Source organism: Pinus tabuliformis, chromosome 6, assembly GCF_031772625.1.
Source record: "Pinus tabuliformis cultivar Carrire ecotype Pingquan chromosome 6, CPIR1, whole genome shotgun sequence".
Classification (NCBI taxonomy): domain Eukaryota; kingdom Viridiplantae; phylum Streptophyta; class Pinopsida; order Pinales; family Pinaceae; genus Pinus; species Pinus tabuliformis.
In genome coordinates, this window is record NC_142292.1 from 135,544,629 (window position 1) to 135,567,285 (window position 22,657).

The 22,657-nt window shown below is 36.5% G+C and overlaps 1 pseudogene; it reads left to right on the top strand.

The window, feature by feature from the left end:
* Positions 1-15,140: 15,140 nt before the first annotated feature.
* On the top strand, positions 15,141-22,167 carry LOC149257728 (ethylene-responsive transcription factor ERF106-like; annotated as a pseudogene).
* The last annotated feature ends 490 nt before the right edge of the window (positions 22,168-22,657 follow it).

Sequence of the window (22,657 nt, forward strand, 5' to 3'; positions counted from 1 at the left end):
CCCTATCCCCCACAGGTTGAATAACCACTGATAAATAATTTTTAGAAGCCTCAGCATCTATTATACCAATCTTTTGAGGGTTCCAAAGAGTAAGGATTCCACCTGCTGAGTTTTTTTCGTTGACTTCTAAAAACTCAAAACAACTGAGCCATTTATTGTATATATCTTTTATTTTTTGAATGGAACATTTAGTTTCCTGGATAAAATCATATCCGGAGCTTCTTGTTTCATTTTGTTACTAATTAATCTTTTCTTCCTTTTACTACCAAGACCTCTTATATTCCAGGAGTGAACCTCATCATTAAATATTTGTGAAGGAGTAACTGGTGAGGTCTTTAATCTTACCTAAATCTATCATTAGCTTTCCACATTCCATCAACAACTCATTCTGCTTTTTTCTGCCTCTTCTCTTTCCTAGGCATCTAGGTGCTAGTCCTAGTGTGTTTTTTAAAGTTTTTACCCCATCACCACCCTGTCTAGCAGTATTACTTTGCATAAACATCCCTGAAGTCTGGGTTTTCCATAAGTACAACTGTTGTACACTAGTGAACACCTCTTGAGTAATGAGTCGATCCCTCCGATGGTTCGTTATTTCAAGAACCCTTCCAAATCTAGGTTTTCTCTCTCAAGAATCTCCTGTAGCTCATGGTCCTCCATTTCCATCTCGCTCTGGGTCATTTCCTGGTCCATATCTAGTACAACATCGCTTATCAAAACCTATTTCTATTTGTTATTATCCTTTTTTCTCTCTTTATCTTCCTCTTTCTCCTTCTCCTCTGGACTTCCATCCATTCTCTGATCTGCTTTCTTTGTTTCTTCCTCTTCTTCGAGCACTTGGTACCTATTCAAACTGACCTGAGGCTCTTCTGCTTGATGTTGCTTAAGTCCTCTTTTGCCCCCTTTCCTTTATGACTCACTTTATGAAAGTTTTTACTATCTTTCATGGTGGTCGCTTTGCTCTTATTATTTATTTTACTGAGAGGGCAATCCCTGAAAAGGTGTCCATGCTCATGGCATCTGCGAAATCTAAAAGGAATATGTTCATAATCAACTGTTTGAACCCATTCTTCATCAAAAACCTCCAAAATAACCTCGTCCAGTAGGGCTCCGGAGATATCCATTTCCACACAAATTCATGCAAAGGAAGTGTATTTTCCTCTTTCGGTGTCTTCAGAGGCTTTGACAAAACGTCCTAATTTATTTCCTATGGATGTTAACGACTCTGTTTGTCAATAATCAAGAGGAAGGGAGTAAATCCTTACCCGAACCGGAACCAAGGTAAATGTCTCGTGCTCTGAGACAAAGTTCATCATCCATGGCCTCATATAGAGGCCAGCTGCCGCGAAAATGTAGGGCCCCCCTTCAAACACTCTATCCTTGTCCTTAATATTTGTGAAGACCATAGTAAAGAATCCTATGGACCCAAGATGTAGGTCAATGATTCATTTTGATTTCCAATGATACTTAATCCATGTTTGTAATTCTTTTTCAGTGGGCCATAGTCCCATGAATTTACAGATAATAGCATAGGTTCACATGTGGTGCCTGTGTGCCTGCAGAGTAGGATCATTCAGAACCACTTTGGCTCTGACTTTGGTATTGTGTTTACATGGACCCTTCTGTGCCTTGGTTTTTACCCCCTGTTCCTTGTCGTCTTCCTCCTTGTCTTTTGTGCTATTACTCTCCTATTTTATATTTCTCTCTTGCTCTTCTTCCATGCTTTCTTTCCCTACTTCACCAGCACCTGTATCCTCTTCTATCGGCTTCTTACCTCGGCTGGCTACAACCTACTTTTAGGAGGGAGTGGAGCTCCCCCCTTTGCGCCCTACCATGGAGTCCAACACCAAGTACCGACTATAAACCCTTGCTCCAACCTCGCCCAACCTCCAGATCTCTCTCCTCAGAAAAACTCCTGATTGCTTTTTTTCTTACCATGCAGAAGAAATATTAGATGTGTGCTAAATTTTGTAAATTTAAAACACTCCAAAAAGAGATAAATATCAATATATAATGTCAAATACTTTAAAAAATAACAAAATAAAATAGTTAAGATATTAAATATTTCTTAATTAAATAAATTAAAATCAACATCAAAATAGTGGAACAATTTGTAATATATTTATTAACAAATTCAACTCTATATATATATATATATATATATATATATATGAATTTGTTAATAACATAAAACGTATTGTTCATAAGTGAATTTCAAAAATTACATTAAGAATAAATGGAATAAAAATAAAGTAAAGATGTAGAAAAATAAAAAAATTACAGTGAAATCAATATAGCTACATAATTCGATGCATTGATTTTAATGTAAATTTCAATTCTATTCAATTTCTAAAGTATTGATTATAGTGTTATATATATATATGGATTTGAAGTATTTGTCAATTTAAATTTCCATTTCTATTTATTATCAATTTTTGCATACATTTCCCTTTTTATTTCAATATAAATTTCTATGAGAATGATAATTTTAATATCAATTTCTATTTTTATTTAGATTTTTATTCTTATTCAAATTCTATCTCATTGATTTTTGTGTACATGTCAATTTCTTGATGCATTGATCTAGAAATGAAGAAAAATGTGCACTGAAATCAATGCATGATCACTAAAATCAAATTCTCTTAAAATTAAAACGATTTTCTAGTTTATACATCCATGTATATTTTTTATTGTCAAAGAGACATAAATGATATTTTCAAACACTAATCGACTAGGTAACATTCATGGGAGTTGATATTATTGTGATTGTTCGTCTTCCTTTTCACTCTCTCTATGTGTCAATTGCAATGTTATTAGTAGTGTAACCAAGGAAGCCAATTGATAGATTATTTTCATAATACATTAAATTTTTTCTTATTCCAATTCCTCTTGTTAGAATACACAAATTATCATATGGTTTACATACATATATGTCATTATTATTCTTCATAATAATCTATCAATACATAAATCTGAGTGGATATTAATTTCAGTTTACATGTCAATTTGAATTTGAATTTGAATTTCTCTAGTGATAGGGCTATCATCTTAGAATGATTTTGCTTCAAGTTATTAATTTTCATTTACAAATCTCAATCTAGTTATTCTCACTTACTTCATAATTACTTCAATATCTCAACATATTTATTGATATCCACCTACAATGTACTATATTCAACAACATCATGTAATCTTGTTTTCTGCAAAGTGTTTATTCTCTCTTTACCTATACAAGCGACTCTTTTGTTAAGTGAACAAGTGAGATTGTAAAATTATTTCTCTTAAATTTCAATTTCTTACCTTTTAACCTCTCCTTACACTAAAATCTATATTTACTACATCTTTTTTCTACGCCTTGTATTTATTTCCCCTTCTTATAAGTTTCCAACTTCATACCATTATCTTTGTTTTTTAATATATATTTTTATTTTTATTTACTTAAATATATGTTCCACTCTTTATATTCCTGCACTTTAATCTTTACATATTTTCTTATTATTTCTTTCTATTTTCAAACTATTGTCTTCATATTTCTCACTTTATATAGATTTATCTCTTTTAAATGTATTATATCATTTATTATTTTTGTTCTTATTCAATTTTTTTTTTTTTGAGATCCTTTTATTATAAGAACGTAAAGGGATTGTGTCTTTATAATGGATCTAAGCTTGTTTATTTTAAATTACAACTTATTATAACGTTTTCTTAATGTTAACAAGTTAGAATTATTTACTTTTTATTTTCTTAAACTACAACTATATAATAAATGAATTCTAATATCATAGTAAATTTCATTTACTACTTTTAGTTGTAATAAACAGAATTTTCATAAGAGTGAAAAAGATTTCAACATTTTATCTTTTAATCTACTTATCCTCAAATGCCACAATTATATCGAATAATTTTTCTTTGTTGTTTGTCAAGTGGTATGAGTGCATTAGAGATTACATGAGGCTATGAGGCTTGAATTGTGGCTTGAGAAACCTCAAATCAGGGGCATATAATCCATCAAAATCACCTGGGGATCTATACCCATCATAGGCCACACTAACCCTTAATCTGACTGGGTTTTTACCCACAGAGTTTCGAATGGGTGACCTTCACATCACAGAGTGACTTAATAGTACGCCCCATCACCATCTATTCAGTATTTTTAAATATGTATTAAAATTCAATATTTTTACTGTTCTCGTTTGTGTGAGTATTTGTTCATGCTAGAAAATTTATAATATTTTAATAAATAATATTTTCTACTTTTATTATTTGTAGTCAATATAATAATTTTAAGCATAAAAGAGATTTTATCTTTTCGCTTTTTAACCACCTCAAAAATAGATGAATATTCCCACCATTCTTATGGCCCTTGGGCCCTGTATTAAGGACATAGTAAGCATTCATTATTAGTTTAGTTTTTACATTAAGAGGTTAGCTATAAAATTTCATGATCCCATTTTATTATAATTGTACCCATTTACTTCTATATATACTATGGATACATATTTTCCAGATCATCAAATATTGTCTTTTACATTGTATTCATTGTAAAATGAAGTTTCCCCTCGAATATGATAGTAATTATTGGTTTTTTTATCTTTTATTTTTTTGTAAGTTGGTAAGTCCTTCTTCATTCACTAAAATAAACGTAGGCTATAAACATATAAAATTTCCATGGCCTCAACCCGCCCTATGGGAAACTAGGTCTGTTGGCCACTGAAACGCCTTATACATAATCTAAAATCTCAAAGATTTATGTCTGTCCATCAAGGCTCTATATGCCTATAAGTTTGACTAATAATTTATACTAATTTATCCATAGAATTATATAGTATCTGACATATATAACTGTTAAAAACTAGCAAAATTCCACCACAACTAAACATAAAATTATCAACTAATCAGAAGACTCCACTAGAGCTGGGTTTTGTGCACTCGAACTTGACAACTCTGTCTCATGGAGGCACTGAGTGTGCTCCTCAATGTGGCCTAGGCACTTGTTCTGATGTTGAACATGAAACTGAAGCAACTGTAGCTCTCTTTAAATTTCCTGCAGTCATGAGTCTGGCTCCCTGACATGCCCTAGAGGGGTTATCATGGCTATTGCCACCTAGCTCTTCGTAATCCAGTAAAGGTGCACCGTGTGCTTGTACTATGCAATACGACCATGGGTGTTTCCTGGGTCCAAGACAAGATCCTTCCAATCCTCCCCCCTGACTTCCATGGCTACTAGGCGATTAAGATCAGTTTCCTGGGTTTTAATCAAATGTTTGACATTCGTAGGCATGCATCACCTCTTGAAGTATTTGAGTGTCAGTGTATCGATCACTCCTTCTTGGCATTTTGATGGAGGGTGATGTGTTCTCCCTTGTCTTCATGTACTTGCTACCATTTCCATGGCCTCCAACCCCCACCGTTTTTGTACCCTGAACCATCCTCTACTCAACAATGTCACGTCGAGCACAGCTGGGCCAATTCAGAAGGCCCATCACCAACCCGAACCAAGAAATATTCAAACAATCACAAAAGGGACTAATATTACAGAGAATTGTTATATAATCATTAGAGAGTATCACAAGATAGTCAGGTTTCGAGTTATGCCACCAAAACAGAGTCCAATTCATATCATGTGCGCTGCTCCATCGTATATCATTTCGGTGAAATGACGAGTAAATCAAAAGGCCATCGAAACATCTTCTATGCATGCAACAACAACCTTGAACATTATCACCACTAGGGAGTTCCTCATCATACTAAGGCCTCAAACAAACCATTCCATAAGACACAGATAACCATAAAAGACCCTTGCTCAACCAAATTTGTAGTGAAACGCGCCGCTTGAAAAACCTACTACCTTTTTCAAGCTGCATGGGACCTTAGCTACCCCGACACCCCCGAACAAAGAAAAACATGCCCATGCAGGAGAGAATAATCTTGAACATAACATAGACAGGGATAGAAACAATGTACTTTATATATATATAACTTCACGCCATGACAGCACATATAGACGACTACAATACTGAACTAGACCAGGCCATCGCATAACCCTAACATTTTCGCGACTACGACACACATTCTTTAGGCCAAGAGGGGGAAAAAGATACCGATTATCGCTTTCCATTATTTCAAGTTATAGTAACAGTTTCGGTGAGAAGCACCTCCATTACAAACTCATCGACGCAGAACACCAACACCATAGAACAATAAAACTGAATTTGCCTGAGGTAGAAATTCCTAGTGATTGAGGCGTTATCCACCAAAACAACTACATAGGGTACCGCTTCCCTTGTGGGACATTTCTAATCACATATCGCATGTCCTCCGTCTTAAACTCCACAATATTCTCGCAAGCTTGTACTGGCGGTTGGCTGCCTCCCAACCTTATCTCCTAACATTACTCCCATCGCCCAGATCCCAAAGCGGATTGCTCTGCCTTTTCTCACACCGATCGGGGGAATTATTGGCAAGTTTTATTCATTTTTAAGATGAAAAGTTCATAACATTTTCTATCAAAATATGTGATCCTAGGGTGGATTTTTTGCTATAACATTTTTCTCGAATGCTTCAAAAGTTAAAATTTTAATAATATAGAGAAGAAATATAAATAAACATCTAATTATATTTTTAGATTTTGTTTCAATATACTTTCATATATATGCTTTGAGGAAGTTATGCTTCCTCCATTCTCTTTAAATTTGTTTCGAACATGTCATTTAAATTTTTTTCACTAGAACTATTTTCTTTGGATGTTTTAGATGTTGAATTTGGATCATATTAAGGTGAGATCTTGGTGAACATATGATTCAACTTTCAAAGTTTTCTTCACTATAATTTATGAGATATAATTTGTGAAAATTAAGGTTTGTGAAGGATCTTGAAATATTTTCAAACAAGTTAGCATGAAAGTTTCATTATAACACCTTTTTCGGATGCTTCATATGGTGAAATTTTGAGTATATTGCAGAGATATATCTAAAAAAACTTGGTAAATATTTCATATGTTTTCTCTCTATAACTTTGGAGATATATTCTTTAGAATTTAGGATTTGTGAAGGACCTTAAAATTAGCTTCAAGTGAGTTTCATATTCTTGCTATAACCTTTTTTCCATGATATGTTCAACTATGAAATTTATAAATATGAGGAAAAATTCCAAACAATCTCAAGTAAAAATTTCATGATTATATTTGGGGAATCGAAGAAATCGCAAACTAAATTTTTTCTCTTTGAAGAGATAAAACATTAGCAAGTTTTAGAAATGTTATCATAACTTTCATTTGGCACAAAAAATTTGGATAGACCTATGGAATTGCAGAGAAAAAATATGAGAGTATTATAGATCAAAATTCTAGATGCCTAAGGGTTCGAATCTTAGATATTGTTAGAAACCAAACAATCTTGAACACTACTGAGAGACGGGGAGTCAATCACTAGTGTGACTTATGACTCATTTATACCAATTTTTACCTTTTCTTTTCAAAATCACTAATTCATGCATAAATTAACCAACAACAAATTAGTGGATCAACGCAGAAGCATATAATCATATGAGCGACATCAACAACTAATAAACAACATGTAATCACCAAAACAGAACCACTCAAATCATTAACACATGAGACACAATATATAAGGTGGAAACCGAAGGGGTAAGAACCATCATTGGTAGATAGTCTTTGTCTTCATCTTTCTATTAAGCTTTAGTCTTCTTTAAATTACATCTAAATAATTCACCACCACTAGTGTGCATGCCTCCACTTGCAAAGCAATGTGAGCCACCATTCACTCGGAAGCCACCACTCCCATAAACCATGCATGCCACCACCTTCACTATTGCTCCAGTCGCCACTGAAAGGAAGCGTCTACTCCTTAAGCCAGTTTCTGTGGCCTCTACTAGAAGGAAGCCACTACTGCCTTGGAAAGCCACCACTCGCTTGCAAATATTTGCCTATAACACTGAAGACCCCAACATTCAAAACCTCATAAACCTTAATTCATCTATTTTCAAACTATGACCCATACTCATACAACAAATGTGAGCCTCTTTTCACCATTTTTCAAATTAGACTCACAATGACTTTATTCTCAATAAATTAATCAAAAATCCACTAACACATAACTCCCAACCATACAATATACTTAGCCATCAAACCCTAGTAGCATATCATCACCCTACACCCTAACTTGCAACAATATTCAACAACATACCTACAAGCTATAGCTGTCATACAATTTTAGCATCTTTAACTTAGCAACCCAAAATATTGTTAAAAGAAACTAATGATTTCTCATAAGAATGGGCTAAACATCCCAAAAAAAAAAATGAAATATGAGGACATGAATTTTAAAACATTTCCTATGAGTTTTGTTCCATTTTATATCGATCCAAATGGTTAGAGAGTTGTAACACAACCTATTAGTAATTATAGGTGTTATCTATAGGGCATTTAAGTAAGGAGTAGTGTAGACATGCCTTATCCGATACCGTCATCGTGTCAGATCATGACTGAAAGGACTAAGAAGAAGTCAATGAAAACGGATGGCGAAAGGAGTCAATGAAAACGGTTATATATAGGGATTTAAGTAAGGAGTAGTGTAGATAGGCCTTATCCCATACCGTCATCGTGTAAGATCATGACTGAAAGGACTAAGAAGGAGTCAATGGAAACGGACGGCGTGCGACAGTCAGAAGGATGACCGACGCCATTAACGCATGTGCTGACTCAAAAAAGAAATGGCATGATTCAATGTACCTACGGTTACCATTGCAACTGATGAAAATGACAATGTACCCTTTCTATTTCTCTCATGTTAAGCTCCATTGATTTACATAAAAGCTACCTTGATTTATGGAATTGCAGCTTTTCTTAACTTATGGAAACCAACTGCAGTAGTTTCCTTAAGTTAAGAAAATCAACTGCAATTACTAAATTTATAATTGGGAGCTACTAAAGTGGTCCATCACTTTGATCTGATCTCTACCTTGATTTGTGGTTTTTCTAACACATAGCTTTTAGAAGCTTGATGGAAGCTTAGCTATATGTTCATCTGTTTGGTCCCCAAGATCCTATCTCAATCCCCTTCAGTCCTACACCATCTAGCTGAGATAGTAGAGCTTGGAAGTGCTTTCAGAATTTTTTGTGTTCTTTTCCTTTTGCTTGGATTGAAGCTGGAGTGCTGAAGAAGAAGCAACTGGACTGTGGCCTCCATCAAAACATCACCAATGGCTGGAGGTAACTCGTATCCCTGGGCATAAAGATTTAATGATTCTTTGAGTTTATTCCGCATGCAGAATCGTTGTTGAAACTGTAGAATTTCTAACATTTGGTATCGGAGCCCCTTTACCTCTGCCTTGCTGTGTGTTGGCTAAAATATTGAGTGATTTCGAGCCCGTCATGGATATTCTCACATGTCAAACACTGTGTTCCAAACTTTCTCTGGCTTCCGGTTCATTTGGAGAACTACAGAGACAGTGCTCGCTTTGTTTTGCCCAAATTAAGTGGGCTTCTACCGGATCGAACCCACATCCATCCATCCTCATCCCAATCCTGTGCATGTTCCTCCTGCTCCCATAAAATAGATTTATCAAAGACCGTGGACGATTGGATTGCTATCAGACATCAATATGATCCTAGAATATATCACAATTGCTCCTTCCGCCCATTGCGTTGAAGAGATTTATTATTATTGTTCAATATTAATATTACTTTATTTTAAAGTAGAAAACGTAAGCGGATCGGACACACTGAACCAGACTTCCAATGACTTCTGAGTTCAGATTTGAAATCGATTAGGTTTACTCTCTAGGGAAAAGTTTCAGTAAACATGACTTATTCGCATTGACGAGTGTTGCGAGAAAACTGCTTTTAATTGCAAAACACATAAAGAGAACAACCTGCATTCCGGAGGACCATGCCCGAATATCAGTTTTGCAGAGGGATAATATTTATTTAATTTATTTTTCTTCATTAGTTTATTGATTGTTCTTTCATGAGTGTGAAACCAATTTGCTGGATTCTGGCATCGAGGCCATCGCCAGGGTTTGTAAGATGCTTAAATCTCTCAGACTCGGGTATTGCATGAATTTGTCTGATATTGCCCTCGATTCACTGAAAATTGCAAGAATATCCAAGAATTGAGTTTAAATGGCCTCTCTCAAGTTGAATTTATCCTTCTGCTTCTGGGGTAAACATTTTAAATTCATTTTTTGGAAGGATAATTAAATATATTTAGACTCATTACATATATAACTTTAAAAAATTATGTTATACGTTTGAGCTCTAGAAATTAGTATCTCGAGTGGAGGGATAGCACATAAGGTTTTCACTGGAGACTTAAGGTCCTTATTTGAAAGATTACTGAAGGTCCTTTCTCATTCTTATAAGTCTTATTTTATATGATATAGCAACAGTAAGGAACGCAAGACTGAATTAATGTTTCTTTGAAGATTACTGTAGAATGTAAGACTTGTCTCAAAGTTGTTTTTCATAAATAGCACTGTGATTAGTCAGATCATTGGACTGTCAACAAGGGATTCTTGAAGAATCAATTCAGGGCAGTTGCGGTGACTTTTTGTGATAAGATTCAAAAATGATCTCCCATCTGGCTTAGGAAATATTCGGATTGTTGCAAGTAGGAAAATATGTAAACCATACACGTTGAAAGTTTAAATAACAAACCTGTGTCTTCAGAAGCATGACATTACTTTGAAGCTACAAGCTCGATTGAATCTCACACTGTTTAGGCAAGGCCTTGTAGATGCCGAGTTGCCTTTTTTAAGGATCATGATATACCATGTCATGCAGTTGTATTAAAAGTAGAGGGAGTTAAGAAAGGTTATTGATATGAGTCATGTTAAAGGAAATGGTTTATGCATTCTTAAATATTTCAATATTTTGATATTTGAAATGGTTTAGTCTCTTGTTTTGAATATTTCAAATTTGCAGTTTTGTTTGCAAATTGTTTAGAGCCCATTTTGTAATTAAATTTAAGAATTAGTCTTAAATAAATTATGGGACAGATAGACTAAGGAATGTAAATTTGATTTTGCTGGAAAAATATTACAGTTATATGGATTTTATTAAAATGTCATTTTGACTTACTCCTTTCAGTAAACATTATTTTTCTCTCTGGTTAAGTTTTGTTTATGCAACAAAATAATGTCTAGTGATCCATATGATTTTAATTAATTAGAGAATAGCCACAACATCTTTAATTAAATAAAATTATATATTGATTGGCAAGATCACATAAAGATTATTTAGACATTAAATTGTAATTAATTACACTGAATATAATAAATTTTATCCCACAGGAATTTTTATTATATTTATGTGATTAATTAGGATAAAATTTCATAACCTACACACAGGAGTTATGAATTAATAAGTTTTATCATAAAGTTTTATTGAATCTGTTTGAATTGAAAGTTTAGCCCACATGCAATTTTCATGTCATTTGATTCAATTCTTTTTAGCATGTTTTACATTGGTAAAACATGAAAGTTCATAAAGTTTTATTGAATCTGTTTGAATTGAAAATTTAGCCCACAGGCAATTTTCATGTCATTTGATTCAATTCTTTTTAGCATGTTTTACATTGGTAAAACATGAAAGTTCATAAAGGTTTATTGAATCTGTTTGAATTGAAAATTTAACCCACAGGCAATTTTCATGTCATTTGATTCAATTCTTTTTAGCATGTTTTACATTGGTAAAACATGAAAGTTTATTAAGCCTCAATTTTAACATAAGCATGTGATTTTTTAATGCAGTAGTACAACCTGCAAATTTCTCTGAAATACGTTGTGACATTCCCGAACTTAAGGAAGTAATCTCATTTGTTTTGGTCATAGATACTTCATCTCCTTTATAGATGATTACTCACGATATATGTATCTCTACATGCTTCATAAAAGGAGCGAAGCATTAGATGCCTTTAAGATCTTTAAGGTTGAAGTAGAGAAACAATGCGGCAAACAAATTAATATCATGAGATCAGATAGAGGTGGAGAATATTATGGTAGATACACAGAAGATGGACAAGCACCTGGGCCGTTTGCTAAATTTCTTCAAGAGCATGGGATTGTTGCCCAATACACCATGCCTGGTTCACCCGACCAGAATGGTGTAGCAGAGAGAAGCGATCGAACATTATTGAACATGGTTCGGAGTATGCTTAGCAGCTCCAATCTTCCTAAATCCTTGTGGACTGAAGCACTTAAGACGACAGTGAATACATTAAACCGAGTTCCAACCAAGGCGGTTCCTAAAACGCCATTTGAATTATGGAAAGGTTGGAAACCGAGTTTGCGACATATGCGCGTTTGGGGATGCTTGTCTGAAGTGAGAATTTATAATCCACAAGAGAAGAAGCTGGACCTAAGGACCATTATTGGGTATTTCATTGGATATGCTGAAAGGTCTAAAGGTTTCAGATTTATTGTCCATCTCACAGCACTAGGATTGTGGAATCAAGAAATGCAAAGTTTCTTGAAAATGACTTGATCAGTGGGAGCGATCAAACAAGAAACATAGTTTCTGAGAAGGATCATTCAGAATCTCAACCTTCCACTTCAAGTGATAGATTGGTTATTGTTCATAGCACCCCTCAAGTACAAACTGGTGTTGAACAACCAATTGTTGAAGTTCCACAAGCTGCTAACGATATTCCAGTAGATCAAGGAGTTCAAGAGTTGCGAAGAAATTTTGAACAACAAGTTGAACCATATACTTCTCAGGAAGATGATGGTACAACATTAAGAATATCTACTAGACCTAAGAGATCAACAATTCCTAATGATTATGTTGTGTATCTACAAGAATCTGACTACAACATTGGAGCTGAAAATGATCCCGAATCATTCATGAGTTGCAAAGAATCAGAACTATGGTACAATGCCATGAAGGAAGAGATGAATTCCATAAAGAGTAACGAAGTCTGGGATCTTAAGTCTGGGATCTTGTTGAGTTGCCTAATGGTGCAAAAGCCATTGGATGTAAATGGGTCTTTAAGACAAAGAAAGACTCATTGGGCAACATTGAGAGATACAAGGCAAGACTTGTTGCTAAGGGATTCACTCAGAAAGAAGGAATCGACTACACGGATACTTTTTCTCCTGTATCTAAGAAAGATTCCTTGCGCGTTATTATGGCATTAGTAGCCCATTTTGACTTGGAGTTGCATCAAATGGACGTGAAAACGACTTTTCTTAATGGAGATCTAGAGGAGGAGGTTTACATGAAACAACCTGAAGGATTCCCCTCTAGTGATGGTGAGCAATTGGTTTGCAAGCTCAAGAAGTCATTATATGATTTAAAACAAGCATCCCGCCAATGGTATTTGAAATTCCATAATGTAATATCTTCTTTTGGTTTTGTAGAAAACATTATGGATCAATGTATATACCTGAAGGTTAGTGGGAGTAAAATTTGTTTTCTTGTTTTATATGTGGATGACCTTTTGCTAGCAACCAATGATAAGGGTTTGCTACGTGAGGTGAAATAATTCCTCTCTAAAATTTTTGATATGAAGGATATGGGTGAGGCATCTTATGTCATTGGCATTAAGATCCATAGAGACAGATTTCGAGGCATCTTGGGTCTGTCCCAGGAAACCTATATTAATAAAATTTAAGAGAGATTTCGGATGAAGGATTGTTCACCAAGTGTAGCTCCCATTGTGAAGGGTGATAGGTTCAATTTGAACCAATGCCCGAAGAACGACTTTGAAAGGGAACAAATGAAGAACATTCCATATGCTTCTGCTGTCGGAAGCTTAATGTATGCTCAAGTCTGCACAAGACCTGACATTGCATTTGTTGTGGGAATGTTGGGATGATATCAGAGTGATCCAGGTTTAGACCACTGGAGAGCTGCAAAGAAAGTAATGAGGTACCTTCAAGGGACCAAAGACTACATGCTTATGTATATCCTGTTTGAGGCTGCTTTACATGGTGTATGGCTTAAGAATTTCATTTCTGGGCTTAGAATTATGGATTCTATCTCTAAGCCATTGAGAATATATTGTGATAATTCAGCTGCTGGGTTTATGGCTAAAAAAGTGGGAGTCGAAATAAACACATCGACATTAAGTATTTAGCTATAAGGGAACGTGTTAAAGAAAATAAAGTGGTCATTCAGCACGTCAGCACTGAGTTAATGATCGTTGATCCTTGGCTAAGGGCATGCCACCATTCAATTTCAAGGATCATGTATTGAATATGGGACTTGGTTCCATTATGCAGTTTTTCATTGTATGGACAATGTTAATGAAATTCTTAATTATTGTGATGTTTTTTCTCATATTTATGTGCACCTTAAGTTGATTTGAGAAAATTCATTTAAGACTGACCAAGAATAAACATAAGGTTTATTCATTAAGAAATTGTTGCCACATAAATTATAATAAGAATAAATACATAGTAATACATGGAAGATAATACTCGTCATTAGAGGACTTATCGCCATGATTCATGTATCTATTACTTAATACAGATTATCAATGGTTTTTAAGTTGAGACATTAAGTTTGGAAGTATGGACCAAGTGGGAGAATGTTAAGCTCCATTGATTTACATAAAAGCTACCTTGATTTATGGAATTGCAGCTTTTCTTAACTTATGGAAACCAACTGCAGTAGTTTCCTTAAGTTAAGAAAATCAACTGCAATTACTAGATTTATAATTGGGAGCTACTAAAGTGGTCCATCACTTTGATCTGATCTCTACCTTGATTTGTGGTTTTTCTAACACATAGCTTTTAGAAGCTTGATGGAAGCTTAGCTATATGTTCATCTGTTTGTTCCCCAAGATCCTATCTCAATCCCCTTCAGTTCTACACCATCTAGCTGAGATAGCAGAGCTTGGAAGTGCCTTCAGAATTTTTTGTGTTCTTTTCCTTTTGGTTGGATTGAAGCTGGAGTGCTGAAGAAGAAGCAAGTGGACTGTGGCCTCCATCAAAACATCACCAATGGCTGGAGGTAACTCGTATCCCTGGGCATAAAGATTTAATGATTCTTTGAGTTTATTCCGCATGCAGAATCGTTGTTGAAACTGTAGAATTTCTAACATCTCACTCTCGCTTTCACCACCTGGCACGAAATCAATCCATTTTAACGTGATTGTAATTGGGACTCGTCAGAGACAACGATGGACGTTCAAGGGGTGGTGAGCAACAACATCAAGATCGAAACGTGGAATATGTTGGAGTTGATCCCCCACCATTTGTTGGAAGTGGAGGATGAAATAGATATTGGAGGAGGAAATCATATAGTGTCATCGTCCATCTCCTCCAACATTCGTAGCCAGGTCCACCATTTGATCCGCCACCATTTGCTGGAAGTGGAGCATGAAATAGATATTAAAGGAGGAAATCAATTAGTGTCATCGCCCATCTCCTCCACATTCCTAGCCAGCGCCAGCAGATTAACATATCTGATAATGAATTTGCAGAAACAGAAGATTACTCCTCTTCTGTATGCACTGTTACAAAAAGTGGAGAGGCATTTTAGCGGAAGCCACAGGCACATGACGAGGAGAATAAGGACAGGCACTACAGAGGAGTCAGGGGGCGGCCGTGGGGTAAATTCGCAGCGGAAATCAGGGACCCTGCCAAGAAAGGAACCAGAATTTGGCTCCATACTTTCAACAGCGCCGAAGAGGCCGCTCTCGCATATGACTGCGGGGAAAATACCAAAAACCAAATAAACAAACACACAGAGACAATGCTCTGTTTCTTTTGCTCCAAGATCTTTTGTGCACACAGAAGACTTAAAAGAAATTTCACTGAGAGACAGAGTATTTCACTACCATTAAAGCATTCTATTCATTAAAACCTGATGCAAAGATTTACCACTGTAAAATCCCTTTTTATATTCACTGGTGTGAAAAACAACTTACTGCTGTAATAAAAAGATTTACATAAGTTTACTGCTGTGAAAAGAAATTTACACAGAGTTACAAAAATCGCTCCACCATTTCCTTTCTGCACTGCTGTGCAAAACCACACATGGTTTTTGCTATTCCAAAAATTACATCACCTGGTTCTTCTCATTTTACACACTGCTGTGTGATTTTCTTTTACTGCTCCATCATTCTTTTTCACTGCTGTGAAGAATAATTTTTGTTCCTCCCGTGTGCAATACATAACATTTTTTTTTTAAAAGTCAAAACAAAAAACATTAAACTTATTACATACGATTTCCTATTTAATACATGCCGTATATAAATATATATAAAAACATATATTATAACATGCCCATGCTCATATTAAAAGAGCCTCACCAAAATCTTGTACCAATCATTAAATTCTTTTACCTACGGCGGTCAACCATAAACCTTTTACTCCACGCAAAACATTGAATTGATGTGGGTTCGTATGCAGCTCCAGGTGATCAACGGCGGAGAACACGGGAGCAAATCCAACGGTGGAGAACAATATCGGAAGACCAACAAGTGCTGAAAGTTAACCTCCGAGATTCTTACGTTGCGTTACGTCAGGGGTCAACCACGCGTCAGCTCCATATTTTCTCGGAGCTCCTTCCCGGATTATTCCTTCGTCGGCAAATAGCTCCGAGAAAATCCGGTGAACGGTTTCTGGCTTGGTTCACGGTTTTTCTTGGTCTGCGTTGAAATTAGATTTCAACACTCCCCTTTAATTTCAACAGCTGGGCATTCAGTCATACCCAGACACTTTCTCAAAAATTCAAAGCTCTTCTGATCCAGCGGCTTTGTCAAGATGTCCGCAACCTGTTCTTGAGTCCTGCAATGTTCCAAGACAATTTCTCCATTGTTCACCAATTCTCTGATGTAGTGAAACCTTGTATCAATGTGTTTCGTTCTCTTATGAAACACTGAATTCTTTGACAAAGCAATAGCTGAGCTATTGTCACAAAAAATCACTGTCGCTTTTGCCTGCTCTTGGCCTAAGCTTCTCAACATTCTTCTCATCCACACTGCTTGACATGCTGCTGCTGTAGCTGCCACATATTCAGCCTCTGCTGTAGACAATGCTACAATGGACTGCTTCTTAGAAGCCCATGAAATGGCTCCTGAACCCATATTAAAAACATAACCGGAAGTGCTCTTCCGATCATCTACACTTCCAGCCCAATCGCTATCAGTGTAACCAACCAAATCTGAATGTTCTGAGGCATGATATAGAATTCCAAACATTTTAGTGCCTTTGACATACCTCAAAATTCTCTTTGCTGCCTGCCAATGTGCCTCCTTCGGCCTCTCCATGAACCTGGAAATTAAACTAACTGCATACATTAAATCAGGCCTAGTTGCTGTTAAATACATAAGGCTGCCCACAATACTTTTATACAAGCTAGGATCAAAATCCTTGCTGCTGTCCTCTCTGCTGAGCTTTAATCCCATCACTGTGGGAGTGATTGCTGCCTTGCATTCTTCCATTTTAAATCTGCCCAAAACTTGATTTACATATCTTGCTTGAGATATAAAAATTCCTTTTTCATTTTGATCTACTTCTATGCCTAAGAAGTATCTCAACAAACCCATGTCAGTCATTTCAAATTCATCTTTCATGACTGATTTAAAATTCTTAATGAGCTGATCATCATTACCTGTGAAAATAACATCATCAACATATAAGACAACAATTAAAATTTTACCATCCTTTTCTTTGATGTAGACTGTGGGTTCTCCTTCACATTTGTCAAATTCATTATCTAATAGATATGAATCTATCCGGCTGTACCATGCTCTTGGCGCTTGCTTCAGCCCATAAAGAGCTTTCTTCAATTTGCACACTTTGTGCTCTTCACCTTTCTTCTCATATCCGAGAGGCTGTTCCACATAGACCTCTTCCATTAACACTCCATTTAGGAATGCTGATTTCACATCCATTTGGTAGACTTTCCATTTGTTTTGTGCTGCTATGGACAGCACTGCTCTCACGGTTTCCATTCTTGCAACCGGGGCGAAAGTCTCCTCATAATCTCTCCCATACTGCTGCTTGTACCCTTTGACAACCAGCCTTGCCTTGTGCCTTTCTATCTTGCCTTCAGCATTGCTCTTGGTCTTATAGACCCATTTTACACCAATGACTTCTTTGCCTTTTGGTAACTCAACCAAATCCCATGTTTTGTTTCTCTCTATGGCATTAATTTCCTCATCCATAGCTTCTATCCATTTCTTATCTTTAATAGCTTCTTCAAAATGAATAGGATCATCAACATGACAATACAAGGCAAATAAGGAATTCATTCCTTCTTCATAAATTTCACTTAGATTTCTAAACTTCTTACCTCGTTCACTTGGTGTGCAAGTGCTTGAAGATGCACTTGAATTTCCTCCTTGTGGTGTGCTTGGAGAAGCACTCTCATTGATCCTCAATGGTGTCCCTTGCTGTCCTTGTGTTGGTGCTGCTGTTTGGGGATTCATTTCAGCCACCTCCTCTTCATCTTCATCATGAGACAAACAGTGTTTAACATTAACTGTCTTCTCTATGCTTCCATCCCAAGCTTCCTCTTCAATGAATTGAACATCCCTGCTGACAAAGAACTTCTTGGTAGATGGAATGTACAGCCTGTAGGCTTTGGATTCATCACTGTATCCAATGAAGATGCATTTCTCCCCTTTGCTGTCCAACTTCCTCCTTAGCTGATCTGGTATGTGTGCATAGCCCACACACCCAAAAACTCTCATGTGGGTGACTCCTTGCTTTCTCCCACTCCATGCCTCTTCTGGCACTTTGTTCATGACTGCTTTTGTAGGACACCTGTTCAATATATAAACTGCACAATGTACAGCTTCAGCCCAATACTCATTTGGCAAATGCTTTGCCTTCAACATGCTCCTTGCCATCTCCATGATGGTTCTGTTCTTCCTTTCAGCAACTCCATTTTGCTGTGGGGTGTACCGAGTTGTAAACTGTTTATGAATTCCATTTTCTCTACAAAATCTTAGGAATTCCTTGGAGATATATTCACCTCCTCTATCAGTTCTCAAAACTTTAATGTGCAGCCCGCTTTGGTTTTCAACAAATGCTTTGAAGTTTTGGAATTTCTCAAAGACTTCACTTTTGTTCTTGAGGAAATATATCCAAGTCTTTCTTGTAAAATCATCAATGAATGTCAAGAAATATAGGCTGCCTGCTAATGATGGAGCTTGCATTGGTCCACACAAATCTGAGTGGATAATCTCTAAGGGTGTCTTTGCCCTTATACTCTTCCCTGATGGAAAACTTTCTCTATGTTGTTTTCCCAAAATGCAGCCTTCACATAGGCTGTCCGGTTTCTCTATCAATGGTAATCCTCTTACCATTCCTTTTCTGCTCAATAAGTTTAGACCTCCAAAATTTAGATGCCCAAATCTCAAGTGCCATAACCAGTTCTCATCCTTTGGCACGCTTTGGAAGGCCTCTTCGGTGACTGCTGCCATTTCCCTTTTGTTCTTCATGTCTGCCCTGATCCGGAGAGGGAACATCCTGTTCCTTGTCATCTTCACTTCAGCAATGCATCTTTTGCTGGGTGGTATATCCATGATGGTGCACACATCATTTTTAAAGAAAACATTGTACCCCTTATGGACAAGCTGTCCAATACTCAAGAGATTACATCTCATTCCGGGGACATAGTATACATCTGCTATGGTTTTCCTTTCTCCTTGCTTTGAAAGTATTTTTATTTCTCCTTTTCCCATAACAGACACTTTACTATCAGTTCCTAGTGTGACCTCTGATTTCACATTTTTATCTAGGGCAGAAAAGAAGGCAATGTTTCCGGTCATATGGTTGCTGCAACCTGAGTCTAAAAACCATATGTCCTCACTATGTGTTTCAGCCATGTTACAAGCTAGCAGGACATTGTCTTGACTGCTGTTTTCTCTTGTAACATTTGCATTTTGTCTACTGTTCATATCATGTTGTTTCTTTCTACAATCACTTGCATAATGTCCATACTTTTTTCAATAATAGCATTGAACATTAGATTTATCATACCTTTGTCCTTGAGCATGATGTTGTCCTCCTTGTTGGCTGCTGCCTTGGCCTTGGTTCTGATTTGGATTGTTGCTTCTTCCTTGTGCATTTGATGAGCTGTTCCTTCCACCTCTGTTCTGGCTTCTGCCTCTTCCTCTTCGGTTTCCTCTGCCTTGACCTCTGCCTCTTCCAAAGGACATCTGGGTCTTGAAGGCTTGCTCAAGAGATGAGTTTTCATTCCTACTCAACCTCTGCTCATGTGTTTTCAGTGATGCATGCAGCTCATCAACTGAATAGCTTGAGAGATCCTTTGTCTCTTCAATGGTGGTGACTATGACATCAAACCTTGAGGGTAAGACCCTCAATATTTTCTCCACAATTCTTCTGTCTTCAATGGTTTCTCCATGAGTTCTCATTTGTGTGATTACACCAATCACATGAGTGAAGAATGAGTCAATGTTATCTGACTCCTTCATGTTCAAGTTCTCAAAATCCTTTCTCAGCAATTGTAGCTTTGCTGTCTTCACTCTCTCCATGCCTTGATAGGCTGTCTTGAGGGTTTGCCATGCTTCATTGGCTGTCTTAGCTGCTGCTAACCTTGGAAACATACTCTGGTCTACTGCTAGATACAACAACACACGGGCTTTTGAATCTTTCTTCCTATTGTTCTTCAGCAGATCCTTCTCTCCTTGAGTTAATGCATTGAACTCAGTTTCATCTGCTGGTTCTTCAAAACCTTCTTCAACTATTTCCCATAAATCTTGGGAAGCAAGCAGAGCTGTCATAGTTATTGACCAGTAGTCATAGTTCTTCCCATTAAACTGTGGGAGCTGGGTGTTAAACAAACCCATACCAGTGCTTGTGCTGGCCATTCCTTGACTGTGTATTTAAAACACTGACTGTCTCTTCAATAACAAACAAGATAGCTATGAAGAATACCTGAATCCTTTGTTGTCTGAGTCTTCTGTCTGCCTGAGAAGTTTTGCTGCAGCAACAACCTTCTCCCTTCAGCTTCTTTGTCTCCTTCAAAGAGCCTAAGCCTGCTCTGATACCACTGTAGGGTATTTTTGATGGGGAAAATACCAAAAACCAAATAAACAAACACACAGAGACAATGCTCTGTTTCTTTTGCTCCAAGATCTTTTGTGCACACAGAAGACTTAAAAGAAATTTCACTGAGAGACAGAGTATTTCACTACCATTAAAGCATTCTATTCATTAAAACCTGATGCAAAGATTTACCACTGTAAAATCCCTTTTATATTCACTGGTGTGAAAAACAACTTACTGCTGTAATAAAAAGATTTACATAAGTTTACTGCTGTGAAAAGAAATTTACACAGAGTTACAAAAATCGCTCCACCATTTCCTTTCTGCACTGCTGTGCAAAACCACACATGGTTTTTGCTATTCCAAAAATTACATCACCTGGTTCTTCTCATTTTACACACTGCTGTGTGATTTTCTTTTACTGCTCCATCATTCTTTTTCACTGCTGTGAAGAATAATTTTTGTTCCTCCCGTGTGCAATACATAACATTTTTTTTTAAAAAGTCAAAACAAAAAACATTAAACTTATTACATACGATTTCCTATTTAATACATGCCGTATATAAATATATATAAAAACATATATTATAACATGCCCATGCTCATATTAAAAGAGCCTCACCAAAATCTTGTACCAATCATTAAATTCTTTTACCTACGGCGGTCAACCATAAACCTTTTACTCCACGCAAAACATTGAATTGATGTGGGTTCGTATGCAGCTCCAGGTGATCAACGGCGGAGAACACGGGAGCAAATCCAACGGTGGAGAACAATATCGGAAGACCAACAAGTGCTGAAAGTTAACCTCCGAGATTCTTACGTTGCGTTACGTCAGGGGTCAACCACGCGTCAGCTCCATATTTTCTCGGAGCTCCTTCCCGGATTATTCCTTCGTCGGCAAATAGCTCCGAGAAAATCCGGTGAACGGTTTCTGGCTTGGTTCACGGTTTTTCTTGGTCTGCGTTGAAATTAGATTTCAACATGCGCTGCCTTCAGAGTCCGAGGAGCCAGGGCTCTTGTTAACTTCCCCTCGCCTTTGCTTCCAATTCAGAGAATGAATCAGCAGTAGGTCACATGGGGCAAAAGAGGAAGAGAGGAAATGACAGCGGCGGGACATTGGAGTTAAGGAGTTGGGGGTGTGCGAGGATAATGAATAAATTAATATGCCTTTCGTTATGATTGTGTGAAAGTATTTATGTTTTTCATGATGAGAAGGCCAAGTTAATATTGCTGCAATTAACAAAATCTCTAGCAATTTTGATCAAACTATCTTCATTTCTCCACCCTCATTCCCGTTCTGTACTTTTAAGATTTTGGTGAAGGTTCTGTATAACATATTGACAGAAAGTGAATGAGAAACATTTCAGATTTTAATATTTGCCGACTATAGTTGTGTTGCTGTAAACTGTATTTACCATTATATAACATAATGTTTAGGTGTTGGGATATGTTTGAAAGTAAAATAATGTTTAGTAGTTGGGTTACGTTTGAAAATAGATTGAGTATAATATTTAATATATAACGGTAGTTATTGGCCTTTTAAATCAACTTTGTTGCATAGATTGTCAACCATAAACACAGCACAACATTAATGATTTTTTACGTAGATCTTGTGCTCAAACTGTCATAGTGCGCGTCAGATTTGATAGCCGAATATAACATGACATTA